The sequence below is a fragment of the Cyanistes caeruleus genome, unplaced genomic scaffold (assembly GCF_971803275.1).
Source record: "Cyanistes caeruleus unplaced genomic scaffold, bCyaCae1.hap1.1 HAP1_SCAFFOLD_78, whole genome shotgun sequence".
NCBI classification, from domain to species: domain Eukaryota; kingdom Metazoa; phylum Chordata; class Aves; order Passeriformes; family Paridae; genus Cyanistes; species Cyanistes caeruleus.
Window position 1 is genome coordinate 369,466 of NW_028255889.1, and position 9,704 is coordinate 379,169.

Consider the following 9,704-nt stretch of genomic DNA (forward strand, 5'->3'; position numbering starts at 1 on the left):
GGATGTTTCTGGAATTTAGTGGGGTTTTGAGAAGATTTAGGGAGTTTGTTGGGATGTTTCTGGAATTTTGTTGGATTTTGACTAGACTTGAATCATTTTGAAAGATTTTTCATAGTTTGTGTACAAATTTGTGGAGATTTTGTGGAATGTTTCTGGAATTTGAAAGACTTTGAAGAGATGTCGTGGTTTTAAACCAATAACTGAGAAAATTACTTATTTCTTGCTGTGAGATATGGATTAGAACAAGAGCAAAACAGGCCTAAAACTTTAAAGGAAAAAGGAAAGTTTATTGACAAACTACAATAATAAGAACACCAGAATAAACTTCCAGAAAACCTTTTCATCCCCTATCTACTCACTATTTCCTTGTTCACATGACAACAGAGACAAAAACTTTGGAACTTTGATGGTTAAAACAGTCCCAATTCTTGCTACAGTCTTTTCACCAGTCTTTGTAGAGAAACAGAAGTTTCTTCCTGTTAATTTATGGAGATTCTCAGAAGAAAACTATTTTTGTTATAGTTTTCCATTGCCCTAATGTTAGCTGCCCAGAGCTGCTATTATTCGAGCCCACTCCTCCCATTTTCACATCACTCTGAGGTTTGTATGGGCCATGAGTCTAGGGGTAGCATTTTTAAGGATAAGTTATTCAAAGGCAAAAAGTCTTCTTCATCTGTTTCTGTGAGCTTCACTAGAAAACAGTTTTCTCATTGCCTCTCAAGGCTTCAAATCTCCCAGCACTTCACTATACCACAATTACTCTACTTTTTACTCAAATTTACAATTTGAACACTTTATTCCTCTCTAGATTCTGTATCATGAATTAAAGGAGTTCTTTTCAGAACTGTCCATCTCCATAGTTTTAACAGAAAGATATTTCAGCTTAATTAAAGCATCTTCTTAATTCTCTACCTTTTCTGAAGCTTCTTTTCTTTCCTGTCAGTGGTAGTTTATAAAGTCTCTTTTCATGTTGATCACTCTCTCTCTCTCTCTCTCTGGATAAAAAGATTAATCCGCAAGTCTCATCTGGGTAATGAAAGAGTTAAAATCTTGCCCAGGCTTTTGTAGGTGGTTCGGTGATCTCTGCCGAACAGGAGCTGGAGCCGTCTGCGATGGAAAGTTCCTCATGGCTGCTCTGGAGAGTGTAGTCGCCGCTCCAGCCCGCTGCAAGTCCAGGGCCTCTCTCTTTCTTCTCTCGGCATTTTCCAGTGAATTTAGTTACAGCAAAACCTGCAGCTGAGCCAGAGATCGGTTCGGCCCGGCCCGGGCCCGAGGAAAACCTTCCGCAGGCCCCCCGCCATCTGGCGGAAGGGACACGCGGCTGGCCTCGGCCCCGGCCCCGCCCGGCCGCATGGCCTGGGCAGGGAACGGGAGGCCTGGAGCTCTGCCACCCTTCACAGCCAGGAAACAAAGAGAACCAAGAGAGCTCTGGTTTTACACTTTAAGGTAGGGTTCACAAGTTGATCCCACTTTTCAATGGCGTAAACTGCTGTCAATTCTCAGCAATGACCAATAATTGGTCAGGAGAAAAGACTCCAGGCAGTTCCCAGCAACTCCAACTCCCTTAAAGGTAAAGTTAACTCCATGACAATATGATGATATTGTTTTAATTAAAGGTTTCAAGCTAGGACAGCAGTGCTGCCCACAATTTTTCATCAGTTAGTTCTTTTTGAGGCTAAATTTGATTAATGAGAGGGGTTTCCCTCTCCACTGTTTTTTTGGTGAGTAAGCATTCTTTGAATTTTTAACCCATTCCTCTCTTCGGGCCACTGGCAAGAGATGGATCTCATTCCTTTCTTCATCTAATTGTTTCTGCAAAATTTCAACTAGGTTTTGAAAGGAGATGTCATGGCTTTAAACCAGTAACTAAAAAATTACTTATTTCTTGCTGTGAGATATGGATTAGAGCAAGAGCAAAACAGGCTTAAAACTTAAAAAGGGATAAAGAAAGTTTATTAACAAACTACAAGAATAAGAACACCAGAATAAACTTCCAGGAAACTCTTCTATCTCTCACTACTTGACCATTTCTTTGTATACATGACCACATAGAGACAAAAAAAATTTTGAACTTTGGTGGTTAAAAACAGTCCCAATTCTTGCTACAGTCTTTGTAGAGAAACAGAAGTCTCTTTCTGATAACCTATGGAGTTTCTCACAAGAAAACTATTTCTGTTACAGTTCTCTGTTGCTCTGATGCCAGCTGCCCGGAAATCTGTCATCAGTTCTTCTCCTCTCATTTCACATCACTCTGAGGTGTGTATGGGCCATGAGTCTAGGGATGTCATTTTAAGGATGAGTCATTCAAAGGCAAAAGTCTTCTTCATCTGTCTCTGTGAGCTTTCCTAGAAAACAGTTTTCTCATTGCCCCCAAGGCTTCAAAATCTTCGCTTTACTCAGTTCCAGCAACTCACTGTATCACAATTACTCTCTCTTTTGCTCAAAAATCCACACTTTGAACACTCCAAGCTTCCCAATACTCTGTCATGAATTAAAGGAGTCTTTTTAAGCTATTATTGTCCATCTCCATAGCTTTAACAGAAAGGTATTTCAGCTTGTAAAGCATCTCCTTATTCTCTCTTTCCCATTTAAAACTTAACTCTTTTCCTCACTGGTTTTAGTGGTTTTATGATGTCTTCTTCATGTTGATTGTCTCTCTCTTTCTCTGTCTTTCTGGGAAAAAGGAGTAATCTGTACGTTTTATTCAGGTAGTAAAAGAATTAAAAGCTTTAGAAAAGCTGCAAGAGTTCATGGTGTCAGGTTTCAGTCCAGCAGCAGAAACTGAAAACTAAACCAGGTTGGCCGGCTCTGCTTTCTTTTCCTCCGCGCTCCCCCCGCCCCCGTCCCCCCCCCTTTGTCCTCTGCGGCCTTGTCCGGCTTGGCGGGGGAGGGGGCAGGGGAGAAGGAGGAGGCCACGACAGAGCCTTGTTACCTTTTCAGAAGCCAGAAACAAAAGAGCGGACCAGAGTGCTCTGACTTTACATATTAGGGCGGTGTTCACAGTTTGAATTCACTTTTTAAAGGTCAAAACTGCTGTCAGTTCTTAAAAATGACTGATAATTGGTCAGGAGGAAAGTCTCCCATCAGCCACCAGCACCTTCAACTTCCTTAGCTCCTAAAATCACTATAAAGGTAAAGCCACCCCATGACATCAATTAAAGACAGGAATGGGAGCGTGGTGGGGAAAAAGGGTTTCTGGAAGTTCTATTCTGCATTCTTAACCTTGTAGTTTGGTTAATAAACTTACTCGTTCCTTTAGGTTTTAAGCTTCTTTTGCCCTTCTCATCATCCACATCTCACAGCAAGAAATGAGTAAGTTTTACAGTGATTTTCTAACTAATGCTTTAAAACCACGACAGGCATAACAGAGAGTGGAACACTGGGGCTGTGCCTGCTGTGGTGTCACAGAGAGGAGAACACTGGGGCTGTCCCTGCTGTCGTGTCACAGAGAGGGGGAAATTGGGACAGTCACTGCAGTGGTGTCACAAAGAGGAGGACATGGTAGCTATCACTGCTGTGGTGTCACAGAGAGGAGAACACTGGGGCTGTCCCTGCTGTGGTGTCACAGAGAGGGGAACACTGGGGCTGTCACTTGTGCTAGTGTGTGTTAGATTGACATTTATGAAAAAAAGAGAAACAGCTAAGGAAGTTAAGGTTGCTGGAAACTGATTGGAGATTTTTGTCCTGGCCAATACCTGGCCATTTCTGGAATTGACAGTAGTTTTGCCCATTGAAAAGTGACATCAACCTGTGAACACCACCCTTTCAATTTTAAGCCTGGGAATTTCTCTTTCTCTTTGCTTTCTGGCTTTTGAAGAGGTAACAGGGCTCTGGTTCAGCCTCCGCCGCTCCACGTCAGACAAGGCCGCGGCGGGGAGCGGGGCTGGCTGGAGTTCTGCGGTTCCTGGTGCTGGATGGCGACTGTGAAGTGACAGGAGCCCCTTCCCAGAGGGGCTGAAGCCCTCTCAGGGCTCGCTGCGCCTTGTGCAGCGGGGCTGCCGGGTCAGGCCACTTCCTGGCTCGGCTGCAGTTTCTGACGCTGCTGTCTTTCAGCAGAGACTGCCGAGGAAGGGGAGGGAAAGCTCTTGAGCTGCGGCGTGCTGAGACAGTGGCCACACTCCTCCAGAGCAGCTACCAAAAATCTTCCCTGGCAAACGGCTCCAGCCGCTGCCTCGGCAGAGATCAAGGCCTGGGCAAGAGTTTAACCCTTTCACTAGGCAGATGAGACTTGCAGATTAATCCTTTTTCCAGAGAGAGGGGAAGAGAGAGGGATCACCATGGAAAGAGACAGCATCAAGGATCAAAGGCAGCAAGGGAAGGAATTAACCCTCAGATGGAAAGACAATAAGGAGATGCCTGAATAAGCTGAAGTTTTTTTTTGTTCAAGCTATGGAGAGGGACAATAATGTCCTGAAAAAACTCCTTTCATTCCTGAAAGAGTATTTTGGGGGGAATGGAGTATTTCAAAGTGTAGATCTGAGCAAAAGTAATTCATTGATAAAGCTGAGTCAAGGGTGAAGTGGTTGTAATCCTAGGAGATGCTGGAAGAGAAAAGGAGAAGTGAGAGTTGTTGAAGATTTGTGGCTCTTAAGAGACAAAGCAAAAATTTCTGTTTCCAGAGATGGTCACAGAGACAAACGAAGAGAACTTTTGCCTTGGAAGATCTCATCCTTCAAAGGACACCCCTTGAATCACGGCCCAAGAACACAGCTCAGAGTGGTGTGAAATGGGAGGAAAGGACTGATGGCAGAGTTTCCTGGGCCACTGGCATCAGAGCAATAGGAAGCCACGAGAAAATAGTTTTCTTATGAAAAACTCCATAGATTGACAAAAAAGAACTTCTTTTTCTCGACAAAGACTGCTGAAAAGACTATAGCAAAGTTTGGACTGTTTTAACCACCAGGGTTTGTTTTTTTTCCTCTATGTTGTCAATTAAAGACAGGAATGGCAGCGTGGTGGGGAAAAAGGGTTTCTGGAAGTTTTATTCTGCTTTCTTAACCTTGTAGTTTGGTTAATAAACTTACTCATTCCTTTAGGTTTTAAGCTTCTTTTGCCCTTCTCATCATCCACATCTCACAGCAAGAAATGAGTAAGTTTTACAGTGATTTTCTAACTAATGCTTTAAAACCACGACAGGCGTAACAGAGAGTGAAACACTGGGGCTGTGCTTGCTGTGGTGTCACAGAGAGGAGAACACTGGGGCTGTGCCTGCTGTGGTGTCACAGAGAGGAGAACACTGGGGCTGTCCCTGCTGTACTGTCACAGAGAGGTGGAAACTGGGACATTCACAGCGGTTGTGTCACAGTGTCATGGGGTGGTTTTACCTTTATGGTAGTTTTGAGAGCTAAGGAAGTTGAAGGTACTGGTGGCTGATGGCAGTCTTTCCTCCAGACCAATTATCAGTCGTTTCTAACAATTGACAGCAGTTTTGACCATTAAAACGTAGAGTCACCCTGTGAACACCTCCTTAAGATGTAAAGTCAGAGCACTCTTGTCCTCTTTTGTTTCTGGCTTCTGAAAAGGTAACAAGGCTCTGTCTTGGCCTCCTCCTCTCCCCCCCCGCCCTCCAGGCCAGACAAGGCCACAGAGGATGAAGGTGGGGGCGGAGGAAAAGAAAGCAGAGCCGGCCAACCTGGTTTAGTTTTCAGTTTCTGCTGCTGGACTGAAACCTGACACCATGAACTCTTGCAGCTTTTCTAAAGCTTTTAATTCTTTTACTACCTGAATAAAATGTACAGATTACTCCTTTTTCCCAGAAAGACAGAGAAAGAGAGAGACAATCAACATGAAGAAGACATCATAAAACTACTAAAAACAGTGAGGAAAAGAGTTAAGTTTTAAATGGGAAAGAGAGAATAAGGAGATGCTTTACAAGCTGAAATACCTTTCTGTTAAAGCTATGGAGATGGACAATAATAGCTTAAAAAGATTCCTTTAATTCATGACAGAGTATATTGGGAGGAATGGAGTGTTCAAAGTGTGGATTTTTGAGCAAAAGAGAGAGTAATTGTGATACAGTGAGTTGCTGGAACTGGAATAAAAACTGTAAAATAAACCCAAAACTTACTTTCCTTTGAGATCTCACCAACAGACAGAAGACTCTGCATCGTTGGATGGCGGAGTGGACTTCGACATTGGTAGCTATAATCCCCTTACTCTCTTTCTTTGTGCTTTGCTTATTCCTCTTTTCCCTCTATCGCATATTAGTGCTGATGAGCACTCAGTAAAGTGTGTTCTGCTGTTTGAGTCCCTGGTTTGCTGATAATCTTTTGTACTCTGCGATCAAATAAAAGAGTCACATCACGAATCCCACCTTGCGGATCGTGACATAAATTGGCATCATGGACCAGGCCGCTCCTCAAGCGGCCGGCCGCTCGGCACGGTGGCAGCGCCTGTGGGGGCTGAGGAGCGGGCCGACGGGGCCACCAGCGGCTTGAGGCTCGGTCTCCTCCCTTTCCGAGGAAGCTTTCTCGCCGGCGCTCTCTCGGAGGCTTTCGCTCCGACGGCGGCTTCCTTCCCGCTCGCCCCCAGCCGGCCCCACCGAAACCTGCAGGCGGACGGCAGCCCCGCTGACCGAGCCAGCCGGGCAGAAACCGAGGCGGGAGCAGGGCCGCCATCTGCTCGGGCCCAGACGCGGGAGGGAGCGCCGCCGGCTTCTGAGGGCTCCCTCCTTCCCTCTCAGGGAGACGCGAAGGCGGCGAGGCGCTCAGGCCGATAGGGGAGAGCCGCTCGACGCGTCACACGGCGGCCCGCCGGCCGACAGCAGGTCTACCCAGCGGGCGGCCGACAGCAGCCACCAAAGGCCGCTCGCGTGCCACTGGGCTCCACCCCAAAGGCCGCCAACTGCCGAGGGACGCTGTCCTGGTTTAGGGCAAATTTGGGAGAAAACCTCCAATGGGCCTCCCCCCGGGAAGCAAACCCAGGTGGCCCTTTTCTCCCACCCCTCAACCGGTTCGGAAGAGATTTCTCTGAGAGAAGTGGAAAAATCCTGTTTATTTCACAGGCACAGCTCTACCTAGCACAAGAATGAACGATATCAAATTACAAAACCTCTCGCCATTCAGAAGAGATGACGAACTTCAGAGGGTCTCTTTCCTGTGGGTGTTCGCTCTGTTATCAGTCCCTCTGGTGCTGGAAAATGCCGCTGCCCAGGCTGGGCTCCCGGTAGTCCACGGGTGCAAGCTCCCGGTGCTCCCCCGAGTCCCCAGTCCAGAGCAGGTTCGATTCGTTTCAGAAAAAGGGAAAGAAAACAGTCCAGGAAGACCTCTCTGCTCCGGCTAGTTGGAAAGCCAAGGCGATCTGTGTCTTGTTGTCTGTCTGTGCTGTAGTCAAAACTCCCGATGTGTGGGGAGCAATTACAGACTGATAACAGACCCGGTGCTTCTTTTCCACTCACTTTTACTCTTAGATGGAATTTTAAGAATACAAAATCTGTGTCTGGGTTAGGTGGACGAATGGGGATACAATTTAACATCATAATCAACCCAGGACACGGGGGGTTCCTCAATTCCTCAAATTTTTTTTTCTGGAGGTTCACCCCCTCCCCCAATATTTCCTCCATCCCCCTCCCCCCAAACTGAGGTGAGAAAATGTTTTTTTTAAATTTTTTCTGGCTTTTTTTTTTTTTTTTTACCTTCCCCCCCCTTTTTTTTTCCTTTTTTCATCTTTTTATTTATTTACACTTAATTTGGGGGCCCAAGGGGCAGGAATTTTGGGGTGGGGTCACCTGGGGGGACAGGAAACAGGGAGACCCCCCTCCCCAAAAAAACGGAAAAAAATCCTGAGATTTCTGGTGTTTCTCCCCCCACCCAAGGTGTGAAAAAATTTATGTTCTCAGATTTTTGGTGGTTTTTGGGGAGAGAGTTGCAATTTTGGTGGAGGTTTTGGGAAGGCTTGCTGGTTTTTGGGGAGTTCTCCCAGGATTTGGGGTGGAATTGGAGAAATTTGGGGGTTCGGGGGGAAATTTGGGGTTTTGGGGCAAAACTCTGAAGGTCCTGGGGGGAATTTTGGGGTTTTAGGGCAAGAATTTAAGGATTTTTTTCTAACATTTGGGTGTTTGGGGAGGAAGTTTGGGGCTTTGGGGAGAACTTTGGGGTTTTTAGGGAGAGGATTTGGGATTTGGAGAAAAAAATTGGGGATTTGGGGGGGAAAATTTGGTGGTTTTGGGGGGAAATTCAGGGGTCCTGGTGGAGTTCTGATTTTGGGAAGGGGATTTGGGGAGGATTTTTTGTGTTTTGGGGGAATTTCCATTGATGGGGAGAGGTCCTAATCCCAGTGAGGAGGGGCATTTTGGGGAGGCCTGAATTTGGGGAGGGGTCTCAGGGAGGATTCCAAATTTTCGAGTGAGATTTGGGGGATTTTCCAGCAATGGGGAGGTGTCTTGGGGGTGGGATTTGGGGAGGGGTCTCATCGGGGCACTATCCTAAGCTGGAAGCGGGGGAGATGTTGGGAGTGGAATTTGGGGAGCGTAATAAATGGAAATGATTTGTGCTAACAAAATTGTAACTATTTGGAAAATTATTATTAGAAGCAATCAAGGGAATTGGTGATACAAGGCAGATGTACCCCTTTGCAGATGTTACATGTTGAAATTAAGGTACAGGATGTAGTTTTGAGGTAAGTGGTGTCCCAAGAAGAAATCAACCTTGAGATGGATAAAGTTGGAACAACTTTAGGCATAGGCCTGAAGATTATGAAGTGTAAGACTAATTAGTGGAACACAATGCTTATTTACATAACACTTAGTACACATGCAAAACCTGTAAGGTTATCCAGAGGACAATGAGGATGAGCGTAAGCCTTCATCCAAAATACCATCAAAAGGAGACTGAAGACCCCCTAGCAACAAGTGAGGCTTGCGCCATGAAGAATAGTGATGTAAAATTAAAGAATCAAAAACAGGAGGAGACTTAGGGGAAACATTAATGAATATGTATAAGCATACAGTATATAAGTTTAGTTTGAATTGCTTTGTTTTGGTACGTGAGGCAGGGTGAGAAGCCCTGCCCATACCCCAGTCAGTTTTGCTCATGCTTTAATCATACTCAATTACTAGCAAATTATATTCACATATATATATATATATATGAAGATATTCACTAAATTGTACTCTTTTACTGAATTGTTTTCCTTTTATACCAAATATCTATTCAATCCACTAAATAGTATTATTTTATTATATTGCATGCTTGTATTCAATTCACTAAGTTGTATAATTTTTTCCCTTGTTATTTAATTGCTGTTAATTCAATAGATCTAGTTGTCTGATTTTAATTTCATTTACAACAGTACCAAGAAGAAAAGGGGCTTTCTGAGAGCAAGCAAACTTAATCCTCTGCCAGGACACAAATTTAGAGGGCAAAAAATTAAAAAACCCCACAGCATCAGCCCAGCTTCCCAGTGAGAAGGGTTGGAACTCTCTGCCCTCAACACTTCCCCAGCAGGTTTACAAAGGTAGCTGGGATCTAAGCTGTGCCCTCTGAATCAACAGAGCCAGCCTCCCTTCAAGCTGAAAAACCACGGCCCCAGTTATAGCCCTGGGTGCCTCCTGTGCCCCAGAGAATGGCCCGGCTCACCCGGCCCAGCCTGGCCCGAGCAGCCCGGACTGGCCTCAAGGGATGGGCTCCACCTGCCCGCTGTGCCCACAGGCCGGGCCCAAGGGCTCACAAGAGGCTTCCTCCCAGCTCTGCAAAACCTCAGCCAAG

The 9,704-nt window shown here is 45.5% G+C and overlaps 1 protein-coding gene across 1 annotated transcript in view; it reads left to right on the forward strand.

The window, feature by feature from the left end:
• The window catches only part of LOC147646781 (uncharacterized), a 405,151-nt gene that overhangs the window by 354,793 nt on the left and 40,654 nt on the right, over positions 1-9,704 (forward strand). The gene's annotated exons all lie outside the window — the stretch shown is intronic.